At 50.7% G+C, this 15,124-nt stretch overlaps 14 non-coding genes across 14 annotated transcripts; all 14 read right to left on the bottom strand.

Annotated features, from left to right (window-relative positions):
• Positions 1-679: 679 nt before the first annotated feature.
• LOC142500367 (U2 spliceosomal RNA) lies at positions 680-870 on the bottom strand. Its single transcript, XR_012802926.1, has one exon. It is a non-coding gene; the product is annotated as a U2 spliceosomal RNA (small nuclear RNA).
• Positions 871-1,693: 823 nt separating this feature from the next.
• Positions 1,694-1,884, bottom strand: LOC142500360 (U2 spliceosomal RNA). Its single transcript, XR_012802919.1, has one exon. It is a non-coding gene; the product is annotated as a U2 spliceosomal RNA (small nuclear RNA).
• Positions 1,885-2,707: 823 nt separating this feature from the next.
• LOC142500351 (U2 spliceosomal RNA) lies at positions 2,708-2,898 on the bottom strand. Its single transcript, XR_012802910.1, has one exon. It is a non-coding gene; the product is annotated as a U2 spliceosomal RNA (small nuclear RNA).
• An 823-nt stretch (positions 2,899-3,721) lies between these two features.
• Positions 3,722-3,912, bottom strand: LOC142500340 (U2 spliceosomal RNA). Its single transcript, XR_012802907.1, has one exon. It is a non-coding gene; the product is annotated as a U2 spliceosomal RNA (small nuclear RNA).
• Positions 3,913-4,735: 823 nt separating this feature from the next.
• On the bottom strand, positions 4,736-4,926 carry LOC142500329 (U2 spliceosomal RNA). Its single transcript, XR_012802906.1, has one exon. It is a non-coding gene; the product is annotated as a U2 spliceosomal RNA (small nuclear RNA).
• Positions 4,927-5,749: 823 nt separating this feature from the next.
• LOC142500318 (U2 spliceosomal RNA) lies at positions 5,750-5,940 on the bottom strand. The gene has a single exon (XR_012802902.1). It is a non-coding gene; the product is annotated as a U2 spliceosomal RNA (small nuclear RNA).
• Positions 5,941-6,763: 823 nt separating this feature from the next.
• Positions 6,764-6,954, bottom strand: LOC142500305 (U2 spliceosomal RNA). Its single transcript, XR_012802899.1, has one exon. It is a non-coding gene; the product is annotated as a U2 spliceosomal RNA (small nuclear RNA).
• Positions 6,955-7,777: 823 nt separating this feature from the next.
• LOC142500294 (U2 spliceosomal RNA) lies at positions 7,778-7,968 on the bottom strand. The gene has a single exon (XR_012802892.1). It is a non-coding gene; the product is annotated as a U2 spliceosomal RNA (small nuclear RNA).
• An 823-nt stretch (positions 7,969-8,791) lies between these two features.
• LOC142500281 (U2 spliceosomal RNA) lies at positions 8,792-8,982 on the bottom strand. Its single transcript, XR_012802887.1, has one exon. It is a non-coding gene; the product is annotated as a U2 spliceosomal RNA (small nuclear RNA).
• An 823-nt stretch (positions 8,983-9,805) lies between these two features.
• On the bottom strand, positions 9,806-9,996 carry LOC142500270 (U2 spliceosomal RNA). The gene has a single exon (XR_012802882.1). It is a non-coding gene; the product is annotated as a U2 spliceosomal RNA (small nuclear RNA).
• An 823-nt stretch (positions 9,997-10,819) lies between these two features.
• On the bottom strand, positions 10,820-11,010 carry LOC142500259 (U2 spliceosomal RNA). The gene has a single exon (XR_012802876.1). It is a non-coding gene; the product is annotated as a U2 spliceosomal RNA (small nuclear RNA).
• An 823-nt stretch (positions 11,011-11,833) lies between these two features.
• LOC142500247 (U2 spliceosomal RNA) lies at positions 11,834-12,024 on the bottom strand. The gene has a single exon (XR_012802873.1). It is a non-coding gene; the product is annotated as a U2 spliceosomal RNA (small nuclear RNA).
• Positions 12,025-12,847: 823 nt separating this feature from the next.
• On the bottom strand, positions 12,848-13,038 carry LOC142500235 (U2 spliceosomal RNA). Its single transcript, XR_012802866.1, has one exon. It is a non-coding gene; the product is annotated as a U2 spliceosomal RNA (small nuclear RNA).
• Positions 13,039-13,861: 823 nt separating this feature from the next.
• On the bottom strand, positions 13,862-14,052 carry LOC142500224 (U2 spliceosomal RNA). Its single transcript, XR_012802857.1, has one exon. It is a non-coding gene; the product is annotated as a U2 spliceosomal RNA (small nuclear RNA).
• Between the last annotated feature and the right edge of the window lie 1,072 nt (positions 14,053-15,124).

Genomic DNA, 15,124 nt, shown 5'->3' with positions numbered 1-15,124 from the left:
GCCCCGGGGAGTCTATGCAGCAGCGGCGGCGACGACGACGACGGATGCAAAAGCCAAAGACTTTCTATGGAGTAAAGAAAAGCAGCCGCACACACTGCTGGGGGGCCCGCATGGCCAGCAAACAGCCAAAAAGGCACATGCTTCCAGTTCTTTTTCCGGCACCAGGCTTCGTCTGCTTATTTGCATAGGAACCGCCCACTTTTTCTCTGCTAGCCGACTCGTCCGGGCTGCCATGAAACTCAGGCAGCAAGCATGCAAGCAGCCAGTGGCTGGGCTTTTCAGTTCAGGTCATTTCAGCCAGCCAGCCATTGTGACAAGAAGCCAGCAAGTCAAGGCATTTGCTGCTTGCTGCTTGCTGCTTGCTGCTGCAGTGTTTGCTATGCAGGCTATTTGGATACAGCTTCAACAGGAGTTTCTTAGGCATCTGCTCGTTCGGACTGAATTAGGCTAGGCAGCAGGCGGCACTCCTGCTCCATGCGAGGAGGAGCTGAAAAGAAAAGAAAGTAAGAAGCCACGCAAAAGAGCAAACAAGACACAGCAAAAAGAAGGAGGCTTTATTTTGTCGTCATTTCATCTTCTTCTTTCTTTGCAAAAGAAAGAGCCAAAAATGCATGTTTGTTTTTTTTCTGTCAGACAGTCATTTGTTTCTATTTTTTGATACAAGCCAAATATCCCCAAAGGGAAGTGCACCGGTCCTGGAGGTACTGCAATACCAGGTCAATGCGTGGAGTGGACAGAGCAAGCTCTTCTTCCATCTCCCTGTTCTAAAAATCCATTTAATATATGGTCCCCAGATAGGGGACGTATCAGATATTAAACTGATAAGAACAGATACTACACTTGATCTTAGCCAAAAGGCCGAGAAGCGATAACCAGAAATGGGCCCCCGCCTGAGCGCCGCCCGACGGCCAGGGGCGCTACGCTTTAGGGAGAAGGGCAGAGGGAGCCGCTGGCTGCCCGCTCGCCTCCTCCCCCAGCAGGCCTGCCTCCAGTCCCTCCGCTCCTCCCGACACAGCCCCGGGGAGTCTATGCAGCAGCGGCGGCGACGACGACGACGGATGCAAAAGCCAAAGACTTTCTATGGAGTAAAGAAAAGCAGCCGCACACACTGCTGGGGGGCCCGCATGGCCAGCAAACAGCCAAAAAGGCACATGCTTCCAGTTCTTTTTCCGGCACCAGGCTTCGTCTGCTTATTTGCATAGGAACCGCCCACTTTTTCTCTGCTAGCCGACTCGTCCGGGCTGCCATGAAACTCAGGCAGCAAGCATGCAAGCAGCCAGTGGCTGGGCTTTTCAGTTCAGGTCATTTCAGCCAGCCAGCCATTGTGACAAGAAGCCAGCAAGTCAAGGCATTTGCTGCTTGCTGCTTGCTGCTTGCTGCTGCAGTGTTTGCTATGCAGGCTATTTGGATACAGCTTCAACAGGAGTTTCTTAGGCATCTGCTCGTTCGGACTGAATTAGGCTAGGCAGCAGGCGGCACTCCTGCTCCATGCGAGGAGGAGCTGAAAAGAAAAGAAAGTAAGAAGCCACGCAAAAGAGCAAACAAGACACAGCAAAAAGAAGGAGGCTTTATTTTGTCGTCATTTCATCTTCTTCTTTCTTTGCAAAAGAAAGAGCCAAAAATGCATGTTTGTTTTTTTTCTGTCAGACAGTCATTTGTTTCTATTTTTTGATACAAGCCAAATATCCCCAAAGGGAAGTGCACCGGTCCTGGAGGTACTGCAATACCAGGTCAATGCGTGGAGTGGACAGAGCAAGCTCTTCTTCCATCTCCCTGTTCTAAAAATCCATTTAATATATGGTCCCCAGATAGGGGACGTATCAGATATTAAACTGATAAGAACAGATACTACACTTGATCTTAGCCAAAAGGCCGAGAAGCGATAACCAGAAATGGGCCCCCGCCTGAGCGCCGCCCGACGGCCAGGGGCGCTACGCTTTAGGGAGAAGGGCAGAGGGAGCCGCTGGCTGCCCGCTCGCCTCCTCCCCCAGCAGGCCTGCCTCCAGTCCCTCCGCTCCTCCCGACACAGCCCCGGGGAGTCTATGCAGCAGCGGCGGCGACGACGACGACGGATGCAAAAGCCAAAGACTTTCTATGGAGTAAAGAAAAGCAGCCGCACACACTGCTGGGGGGCCCGCATGGCCAGCAAACAGCCAAAAAGGCACATGCTTCCAGTTCTTTTTCCGGCACCAGGCTTCGTCTGCTTATTTGCATAGGAACCGCCCACTTTTTCTCTGCTAGCCGACTCGTCCGGGCTGCCATGAAACTCAGGCAGCAAGCATGCAAGCAGCCAGTGGCTGGGCTTTTCAGTTCAGGTCATTTCAGCCAGCCAGCCATTGTGACAAGAAGCCAGCAAGTCAAGGCATTTGCTGCTTGCTGCTTGCTGCTTGCTGCTGCAGTGTTTGCTATGCAGGCTATTTGGATACAGCTTCAACAGGAGTTTCTTAGGCATCTGCTCGTTCGGACTGAATTAGGCTAGGCAGCAGGCGGCACTCCTGCTCCATGCGAGGAGGAGCTGAAAAGAAAAGAAAGTAAGAAGCCACGCAAAAGAGCAAACAAGACACAGCAAAAAGAAGGAGGCTTTATTTTGTCGTCATTTCATCTTCTTCTTTCTTTGCAAAAGAAAGAGCCAAAAATGCATGTTTGTTTTTTTTCTGTCAGACAGTCATTTGTTTCTATTTTTTGATACAAGCCAAATATCCCCAAAGGGAAGTGCACCGGTCCTGGAGGTACTGCAATACCAGGTCAATGCGTGGAGTGGACAGAGCAAGCTCTTCTTCCATCTCCCTGTTCTAAAAATCCATTTAATATATGGTCCCCAGATAGGGGACGTATCAGATATTAAACTGATAAGAACAGATACTACACTTGATCTTAGCCAAAAGGCCGAGAAGCGATAACCAGAAATGGGCCCCCGCCTGAGCGCCGCCCGACGGCCAGGGGCGCTACGCTTTAGGGAGAAGGGCAGAGGGAGCCGCTGGCTGCCCGCTCGCCTCCTCCCCCAGCAGGCCTGCCTCCAGTCCCTCCGCTCCTCCCGACACAGCCCCGGGGAGTCTATGCAGCAGCGGCGGCGACGACGACGACGGATGCAAAAGCCAAAGACTTTCTATGGAGTAAAGAAAAGCAGCCGCACACACTGCTGGGGGGCCCGCATGGCCAGCAAACAGCCAAAAAGGCACATGCTTCCAGTTCTTTTTCCGGCACCAGGCTTCGTCTGCTTATTTGCATAGGAACCGCCCACTTTTTCTCTGCTAGCCGACTCGTCCGGGCTGCCATGAAACTCAGGCAGCAAGCATGCAAGCAGCCAGTGGCTGGGCTTTTCAGTTCAGGTCATTTCAGCCAGCCAGCCATTGTGACAAGAAGCCAGCAAGTCAAGGCATTTGCTGCTTGCTGCTTGCTGCTTGCTGCTGCAGTGTTTGCTATGCAGGCTATTTGGATACAGCTTCAACAGGAGTTTCTTAGGCATCTGCTCGTTCGGACTGAATTAGGCTAGGCAGCAGGCGGCACTCCTGCTCCATGCGAGGAGGAGCTGAAAAGAAAAGAAAGTAAGAAGCCACGCAAAAGAGCAAACAAGACACAGCAAAAAGAAGGAGGCTTTATTTTGTCGTCATTTCATCTTCTTCTTTCTTTGCAAAAGAAAGAGCCAAAAATGCATGTTTGTTTTTTTTCTGTCAGACAGTCATTTGTTTCTATTTTTTGATACAAGCCAAATATCCCCAAAGGGAAGTGCACCGGTCCTGGAGGTACTGCAATACCAGGTCAATGCGTGGAGTGGACAGAGCAAGCTCTTCTTCCATCTCCCTGTTCTAAAAATCCATTTAATATATGGTCCCCAGATAGGGGACGTATCAGATATTAAACTGATAAGAACAGATACTACACTTGATCTTAGCCAAAAGGCCGAGAAGCGATAACCAGAAATGGGCCCCCGCCTGAGCGCCGCCCGACGGCCAGGGGCGCTACGCTTTAGGGAGAAGGGCAGAGGGAGCCGCTGGCTGCCCGCTCGCCTCCTCCCCCAGCAGGCCTGCCTCCAGTCCCTCCGCTCCTCCCGACACAGCCCCGGGGAGTCTATGCAGCAGCGGCGGCGACGACGACGACGGATGCAAAAGCCAAAGACTTTCTATGGAGTAAAGAAAAGCAGCCGCACACACTGCTGGGGGGCCCGCATGGCCAGCAAACAGCCAAAAAGGCACATGCTTCCAGTTCTTTTTCCGGCACCAGGCTTCGTCTGCTTATTTGCATAGGAACCGCCCACTTTTTCTCTGCTAGCCGACTCGTCCGGGCTGCCATGAAACTCAGGCAGCAAGCATGCAAGCAGCCAGTGGCTGGGCTTTTCAGTTCAGGTCATTTCAGCCAGCCAGCCATTGTGACAAGAAGCCAGCAAGTCAAGGCATTTGCTGCTTGCTGCTTGCTGCTTGCTGCTGCAGTGTTTGCTATGCAGGCTATTTGGATACAGCTTCAACAGGAGTTTCTTAGGCATCTGCTCGTTCGGACTGAATTAGGCTAGGCAGCAGGCGGCACTCCTGCTCCATGCGAGGAGGAGCTGAAAAGAAAAGAAAGTAAGAAGCCACGCAAAAGAGCAAACAAGACACAGCAAAAAGAAGGAGGCTTTATTTTGTCGTCATTTCATCTTCTTCTTTCTTTGCAAAAGAAAGAGCCAAAAATGCATGTTTGTTTTTTTTCTGTCAGACAGTCATTTGTTTCTATTTTTTGATACAAGCCAAATATCCCCAAAGGGAAGTGCACCGGTCCTGGAGGTACTGCAATACCAGGTCAATGCGTGGAGTGGACAGAGCAAGCTCTTCTTCCATCTCCCTGTTCTAAAAATCCATTTAATATATGGTCCCCAGATAGGGGACGTATCAGATATTAAACTGATAAGAACAGATACTACACTTGATCTTAGCCAAAAGGCCGAGAAGCGATAACCAGAAATGGGCCCCCGCCTGAGCGCCGCCCGACGGCCAGGGGCGCTACGCTTTAGGGAGAAGGGCAGAGGGAGCCGCTGGCTGCCCGCTCGCCTCCTCCCCCAGCAGGCCTGCCTCCAGTCCCTCCGCTCCTCCCGACACAGCCCCGGGGAGTCTATGCAGCAGCGGCGGCGACGACGACGACGGATGCAAAAGCCAAAGACTTTCTATGGAGTAAAGAAAAGCAGCCGCACACACTGCTGGGGGGCCCGCATGGCCAGCAAACAGCCAAAAAGGCACATGCTTCCAGTTCTTTTTCCGGCACCAGGCTTCGTCTGCTTATTTGCATAGGAACCGCCCACTTTTTCTCTGCTAGCCGACTCGTCCGGGCTGCCATGAAACTCAGGCAGCAAGCATGCAAGCAGCCAGTGGCTGGGCTTTTCAGTTCAGGTCATTTCAGCCAGCCAGCCATTGTGACAAGAAGCCAGCAAGTCAAGGCATTTGCTGCTTGCTGCTTGCTGCTTGCTGCTGCAGTGTTTGCTATGCAGGCTATTTGGATACAGCTTCAACAGGAGTTTCTTAGGCATCTGCTCGTTCGGACTGAATTAGGCTAGGCAGCAGGCGGCACTCCTGCTCCATGCGAGGAGGAGCTGAAAAGAAAAGAAAGTAAGAAGCCACGCAAAAGAGCAAACAAGACACAGCAAAAAGAAGGAGGCTTTATTTTGTCGTCATTTCATCTTCTTCTTTCTTTGCAAAAGAAAGAGCCAAAAATGCATGTTTGTTTTTTTTCTGTCAGACAGTCATTTGTTTCTATTTTTTGATACAAGCCAAATATCCCCAAAGGGAAGTGCACCGGTCCTGGAGGTACTGCAATACCAGGTCAATGCGTGGAGTGGACAGAGCAAGCTCTTCTTCCATCTCCCTGTTCTAAAAATCCATTTAATATATGGTCCCCAGATAGGGGACGTATCAGATATTAAACTGATAAGAACAGATACTACACTTGATCTTAGCCAAAAGGCCGAGAAGCGATAACCAGAAATGGGCCCCCGCCTGAGCGCCGCCCGACGGCCAGGGGCGCTACGCTTTAGGGAGAAGGGCAGAGGGAGCCGCTGGCTGCCCGCTCGCCTCCTCCCCCAGCAGGCCTGCCTCCAGTCCCTCCGCTCCTCCCGACACAGCCCCGGGGAGTCTATGCAGCAGCGGCGGCGACGACGACGACGGATGCAAAAGCCAAAGACTTTCTATGGAGTAAAGAAAAGCAGCCGCACACACTGCTGGGGGGCCCGCATGGCCAGCAAACAGCCAAAAAGGCACATGCTTCCAGTTCTTTTTCCGGCACCAGGCTTCGTCTGCTTATTTGCATAGGAACCGCCCACTTTTTCTCTGCTAGCCGACTCGTCCGGGCTGCCATGAAACTCAGGCAGCAAGCATGCAAGCAGCCAGTGGCTGGGCTTTTCAGTTCAGGTCATTTCAGCCAGCCAGCCATTGTGACAAGAAGCCAGCAAGTCAAGGCATTTGCTGCTTGCTGCTTGCTGCTTGCTGCTGCAGTGTTTGCTATGCAGGCTATTTGGATACAGCTTCAACAGGAGTTTCTTAGGCATCTGCTCGTTCGGACTGAATTAGGCTAGGCAGCAGGCGGCACTCCTGCTCCATGCGAGGAGGAGCTGAAAAGAAAAGAAAGTAAGAAGCCACGCAAAAGAGCAAACAAGACACAGCAAAAAGAAGGAGGCTTTATTTTGTCGTCATTTCATCTTCTTCTTTCTTTGCAAAAGAAAGAGCCAAAAATGCATGTTTGTTTTTTTTCTGTCAGACAGTCATTTGTTTCTATTTTTTGATACAAGCCAAATATCCCCAAAGGGAAGTGCACCGGTCCTGGAGGTACTGCAATACCAGGTCAATGCGTGGAGTGGACAGAGCAAGCTCTTCTTCCATCTCCCTGTTCTAAAAATCCATTTAATATATGGTCCCCAGATAGGGGACGTATCAGATATTAAACTGATAAGAACAGATACTACACTTGATCTTAGCCAAAAGGCCGAGAAGCGATAACCAGAAATGGGCCCCCGCCTGAGCGCCGCCCGACGGCCAGGGGCGCTACGCTTTAGGGAGAAGGGCAGAGGGAGCCGCTGGCTGCCCGCTCGCCTCCTCCCCCAGCAGGCCTGCCTCCAGTCCCTCCGCTCCTCCCGACACAGCCCCGGGGAGTCTATGCAGCAGCGGCGGCGACGACGACGACGGATGCAAAAGCCAAAGACTTTCTATGGAGTAAAGAAAAGCAGCCGCACACACTGCTGGGGGGCCCGCATGGCCAGCAAACAGCCAAAAAGGCACATGCTTCCAGTTCTTTTTCCGGCACCAGGCTTCGTCTGCTTATTTGCATAGGAACCGCCCACTTTTTCTCTGCTAGCCGACTCGTCCGGGCTGCCATGAAACTCAGGCAGCAAGCATGCAAGCAGCCAGTGGCTGGGCTTTTCAGTTCAGGTCATTTCAGCCAGCCAGCCATTGTGACAAGAAGCCAGCAAGTCAAGGCATTTGCTGCTTGCTGCTTGCTGCTTGCTGCTGCAGTGTTTGCTATGCAGGCTATTTGGATACAGCTTCAACAGGAGTTTCTTAGGCATCTGCTCGTTCGGACTGAATTAGGCTAGGCAGCAGGCGGCACTCCTGCTCCATGCGAGGAGGAGCTGAAAAGAAAAGAAAGTAAGAAGCCACGCAAAAGAGCAAACAAGACACAGCAAAAAGAAGGAGGCTTTATTTTGTCGTCATTTCATCTTCTTCTTTCTTTGCAAAAGAAAGAGCCAAAAATGCATGTTTGTTTTTTTTCTGTCAGACAGTCATTTGTTTCTATTTTTTGATACAAGCCAAATATCCCCAAAGGGAAGTGCACCGGTCCTGGAGGTACTGCAATACCAGGTCAATGCGTGGAGTGGACAGAGCAAGCTCTTCTTCCATCTCCCTGTTCTAAAAATCCATTTAATATATGGTCCCCAGATAGGGGACGTATCAGATATTAAACTGATAAGAACAGATACTACACTTGATCTTAGCCAAAAGGCCGAGAAGCGATAACCAGAAATGGGCCCCCGCCTGAGCGCCGCCCGACGGCCAGGGGCGCTACGCTTTAGGGAGAAGGGCAGAGGGAGCCGCTGGCTGCCCGCTCGCCTCCTCCCCCAGCAGGCCTGCCTCCAGTCCCTCCGCTCCTCCCGACACAGCCCCGGGGAGTCTATGCAGCAGCGGCGGCGACGACGACGACGGATGCAAAAGCCAAAGACTTTCTATGGAGTAAAGAAAAGCAGCCGCACACACTGCTGGGGGGCCCGCATGGCCAGCAAACAGCCAAAAAGGCACATGCTTCCAGTTCTTTTTCCGGCACCAGGCTTCGTCTGCTTATTTGCATAGGAACCGCCCACTTTTTCTCTGCTAGCCGACTCGTCCGGGCTGCCATGAAACTCAGGCAGCAAGCATGCAAGCAGCCAGTGGCTGGGCTTTTCAGTTCAGGTCATTTCAGCCAGCCAGCCATTGTGACAAGAAGCCAGCAAGTCAAGGCATTTGCTGCTTGCTGCTTGCTGCTTGCTGCTGCAGTGTTTGCTATGCAGGCTATTTGGATACAGCTTCAACAGGAGTTTCTTAGGCATCTGCTCGTTCGGACTGAATTAGGCTAGGCAGCAGGCGGCACTCCTGCTCCATGCGAGGAGGAGCTGAAAAGAAAAGAAAGTAAGAAGCCACGCAAAAGAGCAAACAAGACACAGCAAAAAGAAGGAGGCTTTATTTTGTCGTCATTTCATCTTCTTCTTTCTTTGCAAAAGAAAGAGCCAAAAATGCATGTTTGTTTTTTTTCTGTCAGACAGTCATTTGTTTCTATTTTTTGATACAAGCCAAATATCCCCAAAGGGAAGTGCACCGGTCCTGGAGGTACTGCAATACCAGGTCAATGCGTGGAGTGGACAGAGCAAGCTCTTCTTCCATCTCCCTGTTCTAAAAATCCATTTAATATATGGTCCCCAGATAGGGGACGTATCAGATATTAAACTGATAAGAACAGATACTACACTTGATCTTAGCCAAAAGGCCGAGAAGCGATAACCAGAAATGGGCCCCCGCCTGAGCGCCGCCCGACGGCCAGGGGCGCTACGCTTTAGGGAGAAGGGCAGAGGGAGCCGCTGGCTGCCCGCTCGCCTCCTCCCCCAGCAGGCCTGCCTCCAGTCCCTCCGCTCCTCCCGACACAGCCCCGGGGAGTCTATGCAGCAGCGGCGGCGACGACGACGACGGATGCAAAAGCCAAAGACTTTCTATGGAGTAAAGAAAAGCAGCCGCACACACTGCTGGGGGGCCCGCATGGCCAGCAAACAGCCAAAAAGGCACATGCTTCCAGTTCTTTTTCCGGCACCAGGCTTCGTCTGCTTATTTGCATAGGAACCGCCCACTTTTTCTCTGCTAGCCGACTCGTCCGGGCTGCCATGAAACTCAGGCAGCAAGCATGCAAGCAGCCAGTGGCTGGGCTTTTCAGTTCAGGTCATTTCAGCCAGCCAGCCATTGTGACAAGAAGCCAGCAAGTCAAGGCATTTGCTGCTTGCTGCTTGCTGCTTGCTGCTGCAGTGTTTGCTATGCAGGCTATTTGGATACAGCTTCAACAGGAGTTTCTTAGGCATCTGCTCGTTCGGACTGAATTAGGCTAGGCAGCAGGCGGCACTCCTGCTCCATGCGAGGAGGAGCTGAAAAGAAAAGAAAGTAAGAAGCCACGCAAAAGAGCAAACAAGACACAGCAAAAAGAAGGAGGCTTTATTTTGTCGTCATTTCATCTTCTTCTTTCTTTGCAAAAGAAAGAGCCAAAAATGCATGTTTGTTTTTTTTCTGTCAGACAGTCATTTGTTTCTATTTTTTGATACAAGCCAAATATCCCCAAAGGGAAGTGCACCGGTCCTGGAGGTACTGCAATACCAGGTCAATGCGTGGAGTGGACAGAGCAAGCTCTTCTTCCATCTCCCTGTTCTAAAAATCCATTTAATATATGGTCCCCAGATAGGGGACGTATCAGATATTAAACTGATAAGAACAGATACTACACTTGATCTTAGCCAAAAGGCCGAGAAGCGATAACCAGAAATGGGCCCCCGCCTGAGCGCCGCCCGACGGCCAGGGGCGCTACGCTTTAGGGAGAAGGGCAGAGGGAGCCGCTGGCTGCCCGCTCGCCTCCTCCCCCAGCAGGCCTGCCTCCAGTCCCTCCGCTCCTCCCGACACAGCCCCGGGGAGTCTATGCAGCAGCGGCGGCGACGACGACGACGGATGCAAAAGCCAAAGACTTTCTATGGAGTAAAGAAAAGCAGCCGCACACACTGCTGGGGGGCCCGCATGGCCAGCAAACAGCCAAAAAGGCACATGCTTCCAGTTCTTTTTCCGGCACCAGGCTTCGTCTGCTTATTTGCATAGGAACCGCCCACTTTTTCTCTGCTAGCCGACTCGTCCGGGCTGCCATGAAACTCAGGCAGCAAGCATGCAAGCAGCCAGTGGCTGGGCTTTTCAGTTCAGGTCATTTCAGCCAGCCAGCCATTGTGACAAGAAGCCAGCAAGTCAAGGCATTTGCTGCTTGCTGCTTGCTGCTTGCTGCTGCAGTGTTTGCTATGCAGGCTATTTGGATACAGCTTCAACAGGAGTTTCTTAGGCATCTGCTCGTTCGGACTGAATTAGGCTAGGCAGCAGGCGGCACTCCTGCTCCATGCGAGGAGGAGCTGAAAAGAAAAGAAAGTAAGAAGCCACGCAAAAGAGCAAACAAGACACAGCAAAAAGAAGGAGGCTTTATTTTGTCGTCATTTCATCTTCTTCTTTCTTTGCAAAAGAAAGAGCCAAAAATGCATGTTTGTTTTTTTTCTGTCAGACAGTCATTTGTTTCTATTTTTTGATACAAGCCAAATATCCCCAAAGGGAAGTGCACCGGTCCTGGAGGTACTGCAATACCAGGTCAATGCGTGGAGTGGACAGAGCAAGCTCTTCTTCCATCTCCCTGTTCTAAAAATCCATTTAATATATGGTCCCCAGATAGGGGACGTATCAGATATTAAACTGATAAGAACAGATACTACACTTGATCTTAGCCAAAAGGCCGAGAAGCGATAACCAGAAATGGGCCCCCGCCTGAGCGCCGCCCGACGGCCAGGGGCGCTACGCTTTAGGGAGAAGGGCAGAGGGAGCCGCTGGCTGCCCGCTCGCCTCCTCCCCCAGCAGGCCTGCCTCCAGTCCCTCCGCTCCTCCCGACACAGCCCCGGGGAGTCTATGCAGCAGCGGCGGCGACGACGACGACGGATGCAAAAGCCAAAGACTTTCTATGGAGTAAAGAAAAGCAGCCGCACACACTGCTGGGGGGCCCGCATGGCCAGCAAACAGCCAAAAAGGCACATGCTTCCAGTTCTTTTTCCGGCACCAGGCTTCGTCTGCTTATTTGCATAGGAACCGCCCACTTTTTCTCTGCTAGCCGACTCGTCCGGGCTGCCATGAAACTCAGGCAGCAAGCATGCAAGCAGCCAGTGGCTGGGCTTTTCAGTTCAGGTCATTTCAGCCAGCCAGCCATTGTGACAAGAAGCCAGCAAGTCAAGGCATTTGCTGCTTGCTGCTTGCTGCTTGCTGCTGCAGTGTTTGCTATGCAGGCTATTTGGATACAGCTTCAACAGGAGTTTCTTAGGCATCTGCTCGTTCGGACTGAATTAGGCTAGGCAGCAGGCGGCACTCCTGCTCCATGCGAGGAGGAGCTGAAAAGAAAAGAAAGTAAGAAGCCACGCAAAAGAGCAAACAAGACACAGCAAAAAGAAGGAGGCTTTATTTTGTCGTCATTTCATCTTCTTCTTTCTTTGCAAAAGAAAGAGCCAAAAATGCATGTTTGTTTTTTTTCTGTCAGACAGTCATTTGTTTCTATTTTTTGATACAAGCCAAATATCCCCAAAGGGAAGTGCACCGGTCCTGGAGGTACTGCAATACCAGGTCAATGCGTGGAGTGGACAGAGCAAGCTCTTCTTCCATCTCCCTGTTCTAAAAATCCATTTAATATATGGTCCCCAGATAGGGGACGTATCAGATATTAAACTGATAAGAACAGATACTACACTTGATCTTAGCCAAAAGGCCGAGAAGCGATAACCAGAAATGGGCCCCCGCCTGAGCGCCGCCCGACGGCCAGGGGCGCTACGCTTTAGGGAGAAGGGCAGAGGGAGCCGCTGGCTGCCCGCTCGCCTCCTCCCCCAGCAGGCCTGCCTCCAGTCCCTCCGCTCCTCCCGACACAGCCCCGGGGAGTCTATGCAGCAGCGGCGGCGACGACGACGACGGATGCAAAAGCCAAAGACTTTCTATGGAGTAAAGAAAAGCAGCCGCACACACTGCTGGGGGGCCCGCATGGCCAGCAAACAGCCAAAAAGGCACATGCTTCCAGTTCTTTTTCCGGCACCAGGCTTCGTCTGCTTATTTGCATAGGAACCGCCCACTTTTTCTCTGCTAGCCGACTCGTCCGGGCTGCCATGAAACTCAGGCAGCAAGCATGCAAGCAGCCAGTGGCTGGGCTTTTCAGTTCAGGTCATTTCAGCCAGCCAGCCATTGTGACAAGAAGCCAGCAAGTCAAGGCATTTGCTGCTTGCTGCTTGCTGCTTGCTGCTGCAGTGTTTGCTATGCAGGCTATTTGGATACAGCTTCAACAGGAGTTTCTTAGGCATCTGCTCGTTCGGACTGAATTAGGCTAGGCAGCAGGCGGCACTCCTGCTCCATGCGAGGAGGAGCTGAAAAGAAAAGAAAGTAAGAAGCCACGCAAAAGAGCAAACAAGACACAGCAAAAAGAAGGAGGCTTTATTTTGTCGTCATTTCATCTTCTTCTTTCTTTGCAAAAGAAAGAGCCAAAAATGCATGTTTGTTTTTTTTCTGTCAGACAGTCATTTGTTTCTATTTTTTGATACAAGCCAAATATCCCCAAAGGGAAGTGCACCGGTCCTGGAGGTACTGCAATACCAGGTCAATGCGTGGAGTGGACAGAGCAAGCTCTTCTTCCATCTCCCTGTTCTAAAAATCCATTTAATATATGGTCCCCAGATAGGGGACGTATCAGATATTAAACTGATAAGAACAGATACTACACTTGATCTTAGCCAAAAGGCCGAGAAGCGATAACCAGAAATGGGCCCCCGCCTGAGCGCCGCCCGACGGCCAGGGGCGCTACGCTTTAGGGAGAAGGGCAGAGGGAGCCGCTGGCTGCCCGCTCGCCTCCTCCCCCAGCAGGCCTGCCTCCAGTCCCTCCGCTCCTCCCGACACAGCCCCGGGGAGTCTATGCAGCAGCGGCGGCGACGACGACGACGGATGCAAAAGCCAAAGACTTTCTATGGAGTAAAGAAAAGCAGCCGCACACACTGCTGGGGGGCCCGCATGGCCAGCAAACAGCCAAAAAGGCACATGCTTCCAGTTCTTTTTCCGGCACCAGGCTTCGTCTGCTTATTTGCATAGGAACCGCCCACTTTTTCTCTGCTAGCCGACTCGTCCGGGCTGCCATGAAACTCAGGCAGCAAGCATGCAAGCAGCCAGTGGCTGGGCTTTTCAGTTCAGGTCATTTCAGCCAGCCAGCCATTGTGACAAGAAGCCAGCAAGTCAAGGCATTTGCTGCTTGCTGCTTGCTGCTTGCTGCTGCAGTGTTTGCTATGCAGGCTATTTGGATACAGCTTCAACAGGAGTTTCTTAGGCATCTGCTCGTTCGGACTGAATTAGGCTAGGCAGCAGGCGGCACTCCTGCTCCATGCGAGGAGGAGCTGAAAAGAAAAGAAAGTAAGAAGCCACGCAAAAGAGCAAACAAGACACAGCAAAAAGAAGGAGGCTTTATTTTGTCGTCATTTCATCTTCTTCTTTCTTTGCAAAAGAAAGAGCCAAAAATGCATGTTTGTTTTTTTTCTGTCAGACAGTCATTTGTTTCTATTTTTTGATACAAGCCAAATATCCCCAAAGGGAAGTGCACCGGTCCTGGAGGTACTGCAATACCAGGTCAATGCGTGGAGTGGACAGAGCAAGCTCTTCTTCCATCTCCCTGTTCTAAAAATCCATTTAATATATGGTCCCCAGATAGGGGACGTATCAGATATTAAACTGATAAGAACAGATACTACACTTGATCTTAGCCAAAAGGCCGAGAAGCGATAACCAGAAATGGGCCCCCGCCTGAGCGCCGCCCGACGGCCAGGGGCGCTACGCTTTAGGGAGAAGGGCAGAGGGAGCCGCTGGCTGCCCGCTCGCCTCCTCCCCCAGCAGGCCTGCCTCCAGTCCCTCCGCTCCTCCCGACACAGCCCCGGGGAGTCTATGCAGCAGCGGCGGCGACGACGACGACGGATGCAAAAGCCAAAGACTTTCTATGGAGTAAAGAAAAGCAGCCGCACCCAAATTCTGTACTTTTTATCTCCTCTTTTCTCTTAGGGAGAATAAAACCCCAAAATTCTTAATCAATGATAATCAACACATTTACATTTTTACAATTTGAATAAATTCGACTGTTCATTCCTTTATTTATGATATTTTATATGCACATTGAGTTAAATTTCAGTCACATTTACATTTCGACATTAAAAAAAACATTCTAAATTTATGACATTTGTCTTTTCATCATATACCGCATGATATAACGATTATAACGTTAAACCCTTTCTCTAATAAACACATTAGATAAAACATCTAGGTTTACATTCCATATACCATGACTTGCTGTTACTTTAATAAGATTTCAGTCAGTAGAGCACTCTTAATGGTTGCATTTTTAAATTATCATTTGTTGTAATTTATCATTTTACATACATGAACAACGCTTGTTGTAGGTGCTATTCATGCGTTTTCCAAAAATGCATTTTGGTCCCCAAAAACCAGACATGACAGAAAAAGTATGTGTTAATAATCAAAACAAAAGATCGTATTGCTGGTTGTAGAGATAAATAAAAAATGCTTTGGGTATAATATTTCCTTTCAAGTCAGAGGTTACTCACCCAATAACAGCCTTAGGATTCCACACCAAAGTACATTCTCTACCATAACAGGGTGACAACGCAAGCTGATAACTTTCACTACTACATGGAACATAACTTTAGGGAGGGACACATAAAACCCACCCACAAGTCAATGCCTCTATCAAATTCAAACTTATTAATCACAATTTACACTTTATTTTACTACAGACTATAGGTCTTTCTGAGCAAAGCTTCCATCAGCTGATGCTTGGGTGTCCA

This window comes from Ascaphus truei, chromosome 7 (genome assembly GCF_040206685.1).
Source record: "Ascaphus truei isolate aAscTru1 chromosome 7, aAscTru1.hap1, whole genome shotgun sequence".
NCBI lineage: Eukaryota > Metazoa > Chordata > Amphibia > Anura > Ascaphidae > Ascaphus > Ascaphus truei.
This window is presented reverse-complemented; position numbering and strand designations above follow the sequence as displayed.